Consider the following 16,507-nt stretch of genomic DNA (forward strand, 5'->3'; position numbering starts at 1 on the left):
TCTTGCACACTATGAAATAGTGTTTTTACTGAAGAGGTTGTTACATCAATTGATTTGGATAATTGTAGACTTAACTGGTCAATAATAAATGTGGTAGGAGACCCAGTGTCTGATGTCCCAGGAGGTATTATGAACTAAGTGCTCCTTCCCATCTCCTAAAAGTGTTCACCCTGCTCATCTTTCTTTCTTTGCCTAGGGTTTACTTAGACTCTAGTATCTCTAAACACATATGAGTTAGTTATGAAGATTTTATGGTAGCACCTTAATTTACCAAAATTTCTTGATGATTTAATAATACATGAAGGATAAAAACACATTACACATGGTATATAACAATGATATTTTTTAAAATAGGTTGTGATTTTTGGTGTAGAAAGGTCTAAGAGACCAGAATCCTATCATGAATTCTAAATAGTTCCTATTTTGTCATTCACTTAATAAATCTGAGACCAATTTACTCACAACAACAGGAACAAAAACAAAACAAAACAAAAACGATGCCAAAATCTCAGTTATTGTGAAGATTAGGGAAAATTATTGTAAACTGCTTCCTATTTGTAAATATATTTTAGTGTTCTTGTGGTAGTTATTATTGTTTTAAAACAGTTTGATGTGATTTTATAAATTGTATCATACTACTAATTTAGAGACTCTTCCCTGTTATTCTGAGGTTTCCATTTGTTCAACCTACAAACATTTGGATGAGTTTGAGGGACAAAAGATTCATCCATTCCACAGAAACACCTAATTCACTTCAGTACTCTATTGCATGGTGAGAAGGTTTAGATATGAGGAGCCCCACAAAAGCTCATGTGTGGGATACTGCAAGACATTTTATAGTTAAAATGATTAGGTTACAAAAGGTATAAACTAATCATTGCATTAATCCTATAGGCATTTTAACTATAGGCAGGTAGCATGTGGGTGGAGGAGGTGGGCCATTGGGAGGTGTCTTTGGGGTATATATTTTGTCCCTGGTGAAAGAGAGCTCTCTCTGCTTCCTGATTGTCATGCCCCAAGCTGTTTTTCTCCGCCACACTCTTCTGCCATGATGTTCTGCTTCATCTCAGTCTCAGATCTATGGATCTGGCCATTTATGGACTGATATCTTTGAGACTGTGAGCCCAAGAATAAACTTTTCCTTCTCTAACTGTTCTTGTCAGGTATTTTGGTCTCAGCAGTGAAAAAACTGACTAGAACACATGATGTTAGGGTGAACACAACCTATAAGGAACATGGAAGTTCATGGAAAACACTTATCCTGTGGAACAAAGAATGTGATAATACTAATACTGCCAAAGGCCAGGACACTAGACTTATAAGGTTGTGACAATCATTTGATTAGAAAAAGGAATAAAAACACTCAGCCAATAAGCTGTTGCACAAGCAAGAGAGTTAATCATTAGTTATTTAGTACATTGTGCGAAGAAGGATAAGGGAAGAATCAAAGAAGAAAATCCCTGTATTCTATGACTAGCAGAAGAACAAGTGCTGCTGAAAATCATGCTTTCCTCAGGTGATAAGAGTGACTGCTCTCCAGGGCAGGTGAAACCCTGGTCAGATTCGACATTACTGTAGAACATTTCAACATCTTTATTAATAACTGAAATGTCAACAAGACCCTGCCTCCAGCAAAGCAAGATACCAGTACTTTGAGCAACACAATTAACAGTCATCAATAGATATAAATGGAAGTTTCTCCTCACAAATTTGTCTTGTGTACACATTGGATATTTATGACAAATAACATAAGAGATAAAATTGTCACTTCAAATATCAAAAATATATTTGCATATTGTTATGGTTTCAATATGAGGTGTACCCCAAAAGCTCATATGTGTGACAATGCATGAGATTTTAGAAATGAAATGATTGGGTTATGAGAAATTTAACCTAATCCACTGATAAAGATCAATTAGATGGTAATTGTAGACAGGTAGGATATGGCTTGAGGAGGTGGATTATGGGGTTTGTGCCCTAGGGATTTATGTTTTTTCCAGGGTAAGGGGAGTTCTCTCTCTGCTTCCTAGTGTCAGGTTCTGAGTTGTTTTTCTCTGCCCCACACTTTTGCCCCTGTAATTGTTCTTGTCTGATCATTTGGTCACAGCAAAGAAAAAACTCACTAAAACATGTACAGACCAACATTGTACTTACCATGATACAAAATGTATAGGTAATAGCAAAACTGTAACTAAAAATTTCAATACTTTTGAATTAAAAGGAAATTTGAAATCACTTATGAGGAGCAGGTCATGGTGACACACCTGTAATCCCAGCAGCAAGGGAGCCTGAAGCAGGAGGATTGCAAGCTCAAAGTCATCTTCAGCAACTTAGTGAGACCATCTGAAACTCAATGAGACCCTGTCTCAAAATAAAATATGAAAAAGGGCTGGGGATATGGCTCAGTGGTAAAGCATCCCTGGGTTCAATCCCTGGTACCAAAATAAATAAATAATTAAAAAATAAATCATTTGTGGGCTAAATAATAAATCATAACTTTCTAAAGCAAGATGGTAAAATCCAAAAGGGTAACTAAACTAAATAACTGGTGTGATGAAATTTAAATCTTTACTAGGTGGGAACTTTGGACTTAAAAAGTGTTTCATTAGAGTTACAGAAAGCCAAAAACAAATTAGCTAACCATTCAACTTAAGAAGGAGCAACACCCAAGGAAAATATTGTATAAGAGGTAATTAAAATTTGGGGGAAATTTTAAAACAAAAAGATAAAATTAGGAAGCAGGGTATAAGAGAGCTAAAATTTGATTATTATGCAACTAGCAATATATATAAACCAACGATGAGACGAATGAAGCAAAAAAGTGAAATAAAAGAGTACAGAATTACAAATGGATCAAAATTTAAAAGATAACGATAACACTTAGCATAAATACATACCACAAGTTTGAAGACAGGCCAATAGAAATATTTGTGGAAAAATACAATTCACCAAAATAGAACAAGAAGAAATAGAAACGCTAAATAGTCATATTTATTAAATAAATTCAACCTGTAGTTTAAAATCTTCTTGGAAATAAAGCATTAGCTTCAGATACTTTTATAGAAGCAATCAAATTAAGTAAAAAGAAAAAATATCAATTCGATATGTGGAGAACATTTTCTAAAAATCCAAAATCATTCTATTAATATAAATATTAAAACATTTGGTGTGGGAGAGACTCTCTTAACCTGCTGAGTATGTCTATTTTTAAAACCAATTATTTTCCCTTTGGGGACAGTAGTAACAGGCCCATTAACACTGCTCTTGGACTTGGCTGCTGCAAGTCCAGCCTATTTTTGCCTTTTGTTTGTTCACTCTCATCAGTCTGTGGATTTTCATTATTTCCATTACTTTATACTCTGGGTGTATAATCAATACTTAAATGACATTATATTTTCATAGTGTTATAAATGTCTCTGAAAATGTGTCATTTGTATTTCTTCTAAAGAAAGGAGAAACTAGAAATTGGATCATTTGCCTGGGGTAATTAATTGTCATTGTCTTCCTCTCATTAATTTAAAACATAGCCTCAAATCTTACCTTACAGACTGTTTTTTCCCCTCAGGTTCAGCCAGATCTTCCTGAAATCTAGCTATTATGTACATTATTAGACTCTAACTTTTATATAAGTTCAAGTTTCATCAGAATATTAAATCTGTTTAATAGTCAACAGAAAACTTTTTTTCATTGTATTTTTATTTGCTTTAGTTTTAAATATTTGCTAATTTCATGTCTTTATAAATTTTTGTATGAACTTTGCACACATACACAAACACAAACACTAGTAGTCTAGTAGATTTGTATAGATTAATTCAATTAAGCAAACAAGATCTAAATTTTCTAGATTTTCTTCTCCTTGCATAAGTCAGAGATTGTATGAGCTTCAGGCAACATTTTGAGACTTGGAAGGTAAAAAGTGAAGCTCAAATATTAACTTTGGATCATCAGGGCAAAGAATCCAGAAATTCTTGTAGCTCGCGCATACAGTCCCTTAATGATGCATAAGCTATTTTACTCATGTGGGTGGACATTAGCTGGGTCTGTAGCTACTTTGTCTCCCTCTGATTCTTCTTTAGCTTTTCTTAAACCAAGTATAAGTGGGGTTCATTATAAAGGGAACCAGATTTTCTGTAAGCTCCCCATATCACTGAATTTTAAGACTTGTAAGTATCAGAGAAAAACATGGGGTCAATCCATCCTGTGGGTCCTGGTTCATTTCCTTGGTTTTCAGTTTTGCACTTGTCATCCCCACTTCACTACCCATCAGAGCTTCCAGGCTTCCTGCTCTGGTTATTTCAGATTTATAAATAAAGAAAATAGCCTTGCATCAGTACTCAAAACTGAGTATAGTCGAAACCCTAGAAAATGACCTTTTTTTACAGGCCCATATATCATCCTTGGTTCTTTTTTACTGATCAAACCATAGCTGATGCAGAAAGCGGGCATTTTCATGCTACTATAAATTCATATGTGGCCTCAAGCCCCATCCCACAATTTTAGTCAACATCCTGTTCTTAAGGTTTCTCTGATTGCATGTCCACAAACTTAACTACAGTCCTCATTTTTTATAATTTCTCTCAGTCCAACAAACACCTCCTCCCCTTGGTTCCTACATAGTTCTGATACAGTAGATGATTGACACATCCAAAACTGCTTAAATTGATGGGATATGTGAACAATTATGCATGTCTTTTCTTCACAAGACTGTTGAGAAAGCAATTATTCATTTGTAAAGAAATTATGTAATGTAAATGATTTTAATATAAAATTTGTACATTTAATTTTCTATACGTCATGAGTTTCTTGGCTCTTTAACCATTAGGCTAAGTCTCTAAGACTATGAAAATGTTTTCCAAGCTTGAGATTTGTTGAACTTGCAAAAAAAGAAAAGGCTTCAATTGATTATTCATTGTTACTGATCATTTAATCAATTGTATTTTAAAATATGCTTCAGTTGATTTGGAATTGACTTCTAATTGCTTGTGGCAGGGGAAAAGAGACATGGGTCTTAAGGGGAAGCTAAAATAAACCTCAGAAATATATACCCCACCACCCACATAAATACAGTCAAATTAGATGTATTTGGGGACAGAAACAGACTACTTTGCCTGCTTCCAAATGTCCTTACTAGTGCTTCATCTCATTTTATCATAACCTGAGTTGAAAGATCCCTGGTGCAAGGAGAAGGAAAATCTAAGGTCTGATTGGAGAGTGTATCAAGTCACATCCATTGACCTACTTGTCTCATAGCTATCCTCTCCCAATTGTTTTTAACTTAGATTGAAATTATAAAAGCTAGCCTATTGATACTTTAATATATGCATCTGATTTATTCTATGCTGAAGTATCTTTTTATTTATTTTATTTATTTTTATTTTGGTAACAGGGATTGAGCCCAGGGATGCTTTACTACTGAGCTACATCCCTGACCCCTTTAATTTTTTTGTTTGTTTGTTTACTTTTAGTTTTTAGACAGAGTCTCACTAAATCGCTCAGAGTTTTAATTAAGTTGCCAAGGCTGACCTCAAACTTATGATTCTCCTTCCTCAGTTTCCCTATTCCCTGGGATTACAGGACCACCACTCCAGGCTATTCTGAAGTATCTTAAAATAACAGCTCTAAAGCACAGTTAGACCTGGTCTATATTTAGTTAATCTTCCTTAGTAGTTATAGACACAATCCAAAATGATTAGGATAAGAGTTGAGTCTTGCACCCTACTCTTTCATTTAGGAATTATGTATCATTGACAAAAAATTCCCTTTGCAAATGTCAAGTTTCTGTTTACTTCTGTTACATATTTAAGAGTGATTCCCTAAGTGTACCTCCCAGGAATAAGTATACACATGAATTTCATAAATATATACACTATTATTTTGATTTAATACTAGCAAGACATTTTGGGAAATTAAATTACTTATTTGAACATTTTACTGTTTCATTTAATCTCTTATTTGATAAGTATCTCCTGTGCACCTACAATGTACCAGGCATTATAAGTAGTGCTCAGGATAAAGGTAAATGTGATGAATTCCTTTACCTAAAACACTCACATTTAGTGAAGGAGAAAGGCAATAAAATATTGTAATAGTGTGAAATATATGTTTTACAACGAAGATGAACCCAGGATGCTACTGCATTATAGAGAAAGATAGGTCAACTCTTGTTTTGTGTGCCTGAAATGTTCCCAAGAGAAGGTAACTTTCAGAAAGCAGTGAAGGATAAACAGAATTTGTTGTTGTAGCCCTAAACTCAGCCCATAATCCTAGACCAGAGGGATCATGCACAAAGATACACAATGATGTCAGGAAATTTCTTCAAGCTGTGTATCTCATCTTCTACTTTATCTTGCCAAGAAGATGGCACAATAAAAGAGCCTCCCATTTAGACAGAGGAGACAGGTGGCATCCAAGATTTACTGCAGTTGAAGATCAAGGGCTAGAAGGAAGGAATAGGAATGGGAATTAGGGTTGCCAAAAACAAGCTGCTCAAATTTACAATTATCCATAAACCTGGTCTTGTCTAGGTCATGATCCACAAGGTGCTAGAATTCATTTTCCAGTAAAAATTCTTTGTGGTCTTAGTATTTTAAACCCTAGTAATATGACAGAGGTAGTGGTCAGAGAGAGAGAACCATGGACTCTGATCCTCAGCCTTAATATTATAATCTTAGTCTAGAACTTCGGTTCCCTAATTACTAAAAGGAAAATAAAAGTTTCCAATAGCCTTGAAGAATTTCTGAAACAATTATATGAATGTATGGAAAATGAAATAACTTGCTGTTATATTATTTTATTGGTAAAGTAGTCTTAAAATTCCTAGAATAAGTGGACTTCAGATTTAACCTGTAAGATCAGTTACTTTTCAGATCATACACTTCAATCAAAATCAACTCCCTTTGCTGAGGGCAAGAATAACAACAATTAATGGCTCCCACAGCAGCAACTCCAGCTTTAAGGAGTATGCTGGAATATAATACTAAATACTCAAGTATATGTGATTAGTAAGGAAATTATAAAATTGTATACCTACCATCGGAGTCCCAACTTTTAATAACTCTAGTCATTCTTTTCTGGAATTGTTTTTGTGTGTGTTAGCACATATCGCCCTATATTTTGTCTACTACTGTGTAAATATCCTAGATTTTAAGAACTTTGAGAGTAAAATTGTTGCCTACAATTGAGTTTTCATCACTGATTCTTACATGTTAGTTACACAATATAATTTTGTAACTGCTAGTGATAATAATCAGGGATATATGAATATTAATAATCACTGGCAAAGAAACTAATACCAAGGAAGGACAATTTTTGAGGGTTCATTGTTTGGAGGAATTCATTTTTCTTGAGTCTTAAACTATGCCAAACTTCCTGCCATTCTGTTAATAGATTTATGAAAACATGTTGAAAGCAGCTGATCAGTGACATCTGCTAACTGGCACTGACACTTTGATGTGCAGGGCAGCTGTCAAGCAATTCCACTTTCTTCAACTTTTCTTTTCCGATTTAATTAGCACTGTGAGACACTCCAATACTCATTTGCTTTCCAAGAAGAACTTGGAAGCCAGGTCCCCAGAGGATGACATGTGGAAACCAACCCTCCACAGCCCAGCTTCCTCTAGACCACTTCCTCTGGTCCCACTTGCACCACTGGCAAATGTTTTCTTGGGTTTGGAATGAAGACAATGTTTTGAGAACAATATTTTTTTAAATACTAGATGAATAAAGCTAAACAAAGATTGAATGAATTCTTCTGTAGTAGCAATTACAGCCTAGCCTTGCAAACAACTCTGTGGTCCCAGATCTAAAACAGGCACAATGCCTATTTTTTCAGATTTGTAGAAGAGGGAAAAAATTAATTTTATGATGAATTTGGAAAGAAATAAGACTACTTTAAAAGCATGAAGTGTTATTTTGTAAGCAGTGAAAAAGATTAACAAATACAACCAAATGCTATTAATGTTTGAAGTGGTAGTGCATGACTATAATCCCAGCTATTTGGGAGGCTAAGGCAGGAATATCACAAATTTGAGGTAATTTCAGCAACTTTAGTGAGGTCCTGTCTCAAAATAAGAACTAACAAGGACTGGGGAAGTAGCTCAGTGGTAGAGTACCCCTGGGCTTAAATCCCCGCAATAGCAAAAAAATAAAATTAAATTTAAGTATCATTATATATGTGTGTAGACATATAAAACAAATGCTTATGTCACTGCATATTAATTTCATGTTCCCATTCTTTCATTGGTTTCAAAATATTAGGATCTTTTATTCTGTGTCTGACAGGACAAAGATGCCTGAGTAAAAGTTGAGGGGAAAGAAATTATTCCTTTTCAAATCTTTGAACAACACAGTTTTCATTATTCTGTTTTGCATAGACCTCTTGTTTGTTCAATGGCTTGCAGAGCTTGAACAGTGCCCTTTGATTCTACTTACATTTTCAACCTTAATGAACAACTAATCAGCATATTATATTCTTGGGCAAATATCTGAATATATCTTTCGTGTTTTTTTTCATAATTTTAAGTTTCTAAGGCGAGACTGTGATATCATAACCTGTAAGTTAAGTTCCTCATTGTTTAACCTTCATGAACAGCCAGAGTATGCCCTGCAACCCAGCTACTCTGAGATAACTGTGGGTAGTAAACACAGACTGATCATGAACATCAGGGATTTCCTTCTCTATTTTAATTTTGTTTCTCTCAAAGGGCTAACCAATTAAATGATATTTAAATGACTTTATGGAACATCAAGGGAGGTTTGCAAAAGATAAGGGACTGGGATACAAACATTTAGCAATTCAAAGAAGAGAAGTCTGTGAGAGGTGTGTCTTCAGAAAAGAGACAAGATTTGAATTGGTGCTGCCTTGGATAAAATTTGGCCTGACAGGAGGGAAGTTCAGAGGAGTATGAGCTTGGAAAGAGGGTAGATAAAGCCAAATTTGGGTTTTGCCCTTCACTACTTTTAGGGATTAGAGCAAATACCTACTTTTCTGACAGTCTCCATTTCCTCATCTGTGCAAGAGTTATAATAATGCTAATCCTATCACTTAAGGTAATTGTACATGTTCCAGTATGCAAAAGAACAGCAGTCTTGCACTACAAGAAGAACCCTCCATTAATTGAGCAAAGTAGAAGATGGACCTTCAGTCATGAACATGAGTGCATGCAGTTAGGGGTACTTATATGTGCTTCAGGAGCCCGAGTACGCTGAGTGATTACTTGACCTCCAGGCTGTGTTTTGTATGTGGAAATGGTGCTACAGGAGACAACTTGAGTAGTATGCATATTTTACTGTGAAGGTGTGAATTTTGAAACTACTGGATGTATAAGAAGTAAGCTCAATCTTCTTTGGAAGAAAAATTGGGGCAAGCAACCTAGAAATAAATAAGAAAAGGTTCCCCTAATCTCTAATACTCTGTAGATCAACAGAGTAGAGAAAAAAAAAGAAAGGAAGGAGGAAAGGAAGGAAAGGAAGAAAAAAAGAAAATAAAGGGGAATCATAACTAATATTTTTTAAACAAAGAAAATGATAATTCCATTTGTGGTTATGGAAGGATTCATGGAAGTGCTAAAGCTATAGTTATGTTTAAAGAATATAATTTGGATACATGATGTTTGGCAAAATTTTTGTTATTATTTATGTTAGCATTATTTAAACTTTTTGTTTTTTATTTAAAGGAACCTAAGGGAAAATCATGGAAGCAGAAACACATTAGATGAGTAACAGCTGGCATGTCAGTATGGAGTTGAGTTTGGCCACACTAAAAGATATCCAAACAGAACCAAGGGAAATGTTTGAGATCAGATTGCAGAAAATCATGAATGACAGTCTAACACTTTGGAGCTGTTGCTTGCCTAAGACACAGTTATCATTTCCCTCATCTTGGCTAAACTGAACAGACTTCTTTCTAACTTTTGTCTTCTGAGCTCCCTTTTCTTAGTGCATTTACTTAGGAAACTTGCTATTATAAATTCTTTCTCTTCCCCTTTGAGAAGTAAATCTTCTACATTCCAGAATTGGCTTTCTCAAGGATCTGAGTGCTATCCCTTTGAAATGTGATCATCAAAGGAGATAGTGCCCCCATTTCCCAGTCTCTTAGGAGGGTAGGAACCCAACTTCAATACCTAGTAAGCAATAATTAGCAAACACAGATGGCCTGATTCTATTGACCAATACTTGCTGTTTGTCTTCCAATACTTTCTCATTTGCTCACTCAGCATTTGAAAAGCTTCCTACCTTTAGTTTCAGTGAATTTGAGTTTAATTACTTTACCCTATTGCAATAGTCTTCATATTAAGTGTTAGGTTACCTTATAAAATTTGTTTACCTCCAATTGGTGCAATTAAAAAAATAGTATGTGGAAAAATGAAGAAAATGATACTGATAATAACATGAAGATAAGATTTAAAGGAATTCCTATCAATTATTTCTCCTAAATAAAAGAATATATAGTACAATGTCAAGGTATCAAGAGCAAATTAAAGGTTTAAGGATATTTCCAGGCAATCATACCTGGCATGGACTAAATGCTCAGAGTCATCAGTTTTGGTTTCATGTATGCATTATGGAGAACAGTTTTTAGTTAATTGGTAAATAATGGAAAGGTTTTTTCATGCTGATTCAATTCTGCTTTTTTAGGTACTCATCCTTGAATTGCCCCACCAAAGTATTCTCAACCTTAATGTTTAACCCCCTCCCATTCCTAGTTCTTCAAAGCTTTTGTTGAGACATTCCTTTCTGTCTTCTGAACCAATAGTTCTTTTACACATCTGTTTTCCTGGATTCGCTCTAGCTCTGTGTCAATGTTATAAGCTTTCCTAAAATTTAAATGACTATAAATGGCTTAATGTTCCATTACTTCTAGGTAAAGTATTTGCATTTTTACCGAGACATGTTAGAAAGAACACCCAGAGGAATGATTCTCCAATGACAGCTTGGTATTTTAGGGGATATGCATACATTTGGGCAGTGAGATTGCCTGTCACTTCTCAATCCTACTAGCAGACAGACTCCTACTCAATCCTACCTGGTTGTGGCTAATCCAATAGCATATTTAAATCCCATTCTAAAGTCCACTTAATCTCAGTGTTGAATCTCCCTTGGTCACATGCTTCTGTGGCTCTATGCTAAGGCACACACACCTGTCTCTTTCTTAGGTGGTTGTCCATGAAAGGAAAACAAAAAAAGTCTTGAGTTTTACAATATCAAATATCAAGATAGTCATCTTTTACATCTAGCAATTAAAGAGAAAATGAATTTAAAATAGAAAAGGCTTGAATTTTTTTTAGGGTGAAGTAACAAATTTAACAGTAGAGCACAGGCAGAGGAACTACATATCAGATCAGGCAGTAGAATACATTAGAAGAAACCTAATTGGATTAGCTGAACCACAACAAAGGACCCAGATGACAAGAGGCTGATGTTCTACAAAGACAAATGATAATCAGACTTAGAAAACCTTCCTGGAAATGGACACTACACTTTAAGAGAATGCTTGACAAATATGAAAAGCTATCACCAAAAGGATTCATGAGAATGTACAACATAAAATTGTTCATAAACCTCATCAGGTACTTGGAAGGGATTTCAGGGAAAGGGTATAGGCCATGTAGACTCTGCATATTCAGAAGTTTTTAGAGGAAGCTCTTGGGACAGTCTTACTAAAAGAATTACTTTGTGAATTCACGAGGATGAAGAGCCACAATCTAAGCGATATGAGTAACAACTGAATGTCCTTGCAGTGTATTGCATGAGGCAAGTTCACCTTGAAGAGGGAGATTTGTGTTTAAACTTCATGGGAGAAAAGGGTCAGAATCAGAGGTGGAAGATTATTGATTACACAGTAGTAAAATGTCAGTCACATTTTCATGCATCCCAGCCTTCGTTGGGTTAGGGTGAGTCTGATGAAGAAGAGACTAACAGAGGAAATCAGATGAAAATCTATAGTACTGGCATTTATATTTGAAAAATGAGGACGCGTCAGTTCTGCTCTATAGCATAAGGCACTCTTGGTGGGAGAAGGGCATTTCTCTTCAATAAGGCTTGGAAAAATCTGCTGGCTGAGGAAGAGAAATACTATGGTGATTTTCAGTGGAAAATAAGATGAACTGGAGAAGAATCAGCTACTCTGGTAAAGAAACCTTCATTTGTAGAAGGAAAATTCTATCAGTTATAGCAAAGACCTCCAGGGCACATGACCTCATCAATGGGAAAAGAACTCTTCCCTGAGAAAATGTTTGCAAACTCATGATAGCTACCCAGTGGGTCTAACGCCTTCGATCCAGAGGGATAGAAATGGAGGAGCCTATTGTACAATCTGAGTAGCTGATTGGGAATAGGTGAGTGAGAAGAGAAGAGGAAGCCATGTCATTACATCCATATTGTTACTACTGAGAAACGATTTCTCCCTCTATGCTGGCCTGGCCTAAAAGGATCTTTCACATAGTACCACTGAGAGAACCGTTTTGGCAGGAAAACAGAAGAAAGTTAGGAAATGTAATCATCTTTCAATAGTTTTAAGGAATTTCTGATGAAGAAGGTAGATTTGTACTATAATTCCAAAGGAGAGAATCTATGCAGATTTACATGTATATAAAACTGATAGATTTGTTCCACAAGATAGCTATTGTGAATTGAGCCCTATAAACATTGATGTGGTTGTGTTACTGTAGTATGCTAATTTTAAGTCCTTTGGGTATAAACGGAGGAGTGGGATAATTGGGTCTAAAGGTGGGTCCACTCTAACTTTTCTGAGGATTCTCCACACTGCTTTCCAGAGTGGTTGCACCAATTTGCAACTCCACCAGCAGTATGACAGTGTGCCTTTTTCCCCACATCCACACCAACATCTATTATTGTTTGTATTTTTGATAATAACTATTATAATTGGAGTAAGATGAAATCGTATAGTTGTTTTAATTTGCATTTCTCTAATTACTAGAGATGTTGAACACTTTTTAATATATTTATTAATCACCTGTATGTCCTCCTCTGTAAAGTGCTTGTCCACTTCCTTGGCCCCTTTATTGACTGGCTTCTTTGTATTTTTGGTGTAAAGTTTAATAAATTCTTCATAAATTTTGGAGATGTACTCTATCTGAAGTGCATGTGGAAAAGTTTTTCTCCCACTCTGTAGGTTCTCTTTTCACATTATTAATCATATTCTTTGCTGAGAAAAATCTTTTGAGTTTGAGTCCATCCCATTTATTGATTCGAAACTGTGTATATATACACAATAGAATATTATTCAGACATGAAGAATAATAATATTATGGCATTTGCAGATAAATGAAAAGAATTGGAGAATATCATGCTAAGTGAAATAAGCCAATCCCAAAAAACCAAAAACAGAATGTTTTCCCTGATGAGTGGATGATGATATATAATATGGGTGGAAGAGTTGCGGGTGAGAGAAGAATGGAGGAACTTTAGATTATGTAGAGGGAAATGAGAGGGAGAGGGGTAAGAAAAATCATGGAATGAGACAGACATCATTACCCTATGTACGTGTATGATTACACAAATGGTATGAATCTACATCGTGTACAACCATAGCAACAAAATGATGTACCCCATGTGTGTACAATGAATCAAAATGCAGTCTGTAAAAATATTTAAAAAATTAAATTAAATTTAAAAGAACTGATAGATGTACTTCCTCCCTAAAAAGTGGTGGGAAGTTCAAATATAAGAATAGCCATGAATATATTCTGAAGTAGAAGTTGATCAAGAACAAGAATAAAAATAAGTAGGTATCACTTATATCTAATACAGTCTTCTGCTTTATGCCTTCTCCCAAAGCAGGAGCATTGGATAAATGCATAATACAATCTAAAAGAAAACAAAATTAATTGAATTTGGGTAATTACTTAACATTATTAACCAAAGACGTAAATTTCAAAATTATATAAAACTATATTTTTCTAACTCTTTATCTTCTTTCTTTTTCTATTTCTTCATGTCTGTCTATCTGTCTTTCTTCTTTCTTTCTTTCTCCTTTTTTCCTTTCTTTCTAGTGTCAAGAGGTAAGGATTACTCATTTGTAGGGTAAGGTGTAAGTCTTACTGTTGATAAAATCATACTTATAATGACCATGAAATAGGGCCATATTTGTTAGCTAGATGCATGCACAATTGAATGTATCAATGATTTTTATGAGATATTAAAATAAATTTCAAATATATGTGCAATCAAATGCAGTATCCTACAATCTGTTAGCATATATAACCCCATATTTTAGAGACATTTAATTATTTTTCCAAATGTATAATAATTTTTCCAAATGTAGACATAGAAAGCCACAAAGGGAACATTAACATTGACATGTATTCTTTAATTTTCCTATATATTGAATAATTTTGATGATTATTTTGCCCTTATTTTCTGTCCAAATTTTGACTAAAACAAAATAGAAACCTATAAAAGGAAGAATTTCAACACTTATCCTCAATACTAACATGTTTGTTTGTTTTTAATTTTCCTGATGACCTTGCAATTTACCAAATGCCAATCTGTAATGTACTTTGATATCATGCATGATAAACAGGAATATAAGTTTCAACTGCCTTGTAGAGTAGTTAATGTTTTAGCAGCTCAAATAAGAAAGAATATCCAAGATCTGTATTCTTATTCTGTCTCAGAAAGCTGAAATCATTCAAGATTATATTCATAAAAAAAGTATTTGATAGCCCAGGAAATTCACTAATTATGTATTCAGAATAAGAAAGTCATAGTCACATGGCATAATAGTTTATTTTATGAATATTCTAGGGAAAATATACAGCCAATAGTCTGAATTCATTAGGTAGGAAATTTGGCTGACAGAGTTGATCAGTTAGTCTCATGTGGAGTCACACAAACATTATTTTCACTCAGTTCAGTAAGAGATGCTCCCATACAGTGTACTAAATATGAGTCTGTATTTGCATTGAACTAGTTCTAATTATTCTTTATAGTTTTTCCATCATTATGCAGTGTCATTAAAACATGGGTAAAAAAAATTTGGTTGTAATCACCTGGATTCTTGTATTAACTCCAGAAAAAAATGCTTCTACTTTGGGTGCAGCAGCCAACTTTGAGGAAGCATAAGGAGAAGTATGAGTGCAATAATATGATAGAGTTGCCTGCATTCTAATAATAGGAAAGTAGACACACTCCATTACAGCAGAAACAGCCACCCCATTGCTTCTAGAAGTCTTCTTAGGAAATGAGATCATGCACATAGGTTTCAGCACATAGCAACCTCCAAGCATCCATTAGCAAAGCTACTAAGGCACTCCTATTAAACTTTTTCTTGAAGGGCTAGTATTAGCTAATGATGTACTTCCTATATTCTTCAACTTCAGTCCCACTGCTTTAAAATGTAGTCCTCAATGCAATCATGTCAGAAGAAGGAAAACACACAATCAACTATCCATGACCCTCAGGATTTGAAAATGTCACAATTGCTGAGTTGCTGGTTTTAACTGCCCTTCACTTGTTCACTGTCTCTCCCACATTACCCCCTTTTCCCTAAATGCGTGGGTACTTGGTGTTACTTAGCTTAGATTTTTTTTTTTCTCTCCTCAATTTCTAAGCCTAATGAGGCTGAGCTGAGTTAATAATGGATGTAATAAGTAATGACTCATTGTTTTGGGGCCTGCGCGTCTGTGTGCACTGCGGAACAGGAGCCAGGACTCTGATGCTATTTGTTCTGCTATGTCACTTGCCACCAAGCAATGCCACTCATCAATAAAAGGCAAGATGACGGATGAGTTCATTTAATGGAATTCCTCCGAGTGAGCTACAGCCCAACTCTTCAATAGGTCTGCTACTATACTCTCTCCCTCCCTCTCTCCCTCTTGTGGCTCTTTTTCCCCTCCTCCTAAACGCAGGACAGTTGGAAAGTGTGCTTGGCTGAGAGGACCGCCATTTGTGCCAGCAACTCCTTCTGCTCTTAACAACTGCTATCCTAAATCAAATCATCAGCTATGTTCCTGGAGATTAAATCTATGCCACCTGATAGTCATGGTGCCCTGTGGCATTTGGCCACGTGTACTTCCTGCATGGACTCATTTCTCTATGTCTTCAGAGGATGGGTTGTATTAGAGAACGCAGTTCATGTTCTGGGGAAGCATGTTTTAACGTGTTTCATGTTGGTCCATTTGTACCCTAGATACCCCAAACAGGCTGCTTTTTTGTAAAAGCTTATGATGCAGTCTTTCTCTTCATCATGTCAAACCTCAGCTTGCATATATCTTCTAGCTAGAGTATGCTGTTTCACTTCATGGTCTGGATTTCTCTAGCAGAGAAATAAACATTGGTGACATCTTACCAATATCAGGCAGATTTTTTTAGTCTGCAAGGGTGGAAATGACGTTTGGTAACCTGGCTATCCTAATAGGGCAAAGTTCAAAATAAATCAGATATCCAAAGAAACACCACAGGTGCTGATGTCAATACACTGTTTTAAAATATGAAATAAATTTTTTTGAAGAGTAAAGGGCAAAAATGCAAGAAATCAAATATAACC

The sequence above is a fragment of the Sciurus vulgaris genome, assembly GCF_902686455.1.
Source record: "Sciurus vulgaris genome assembly, chromosome: 13".
NCBI classification, from domain to species: domain Eukaryota; kingdom Metazoa; phylum Chordata; class Mammalia; order Rodentia; family Sciuridae; genus Sciurus; species Sciurus vulgaris.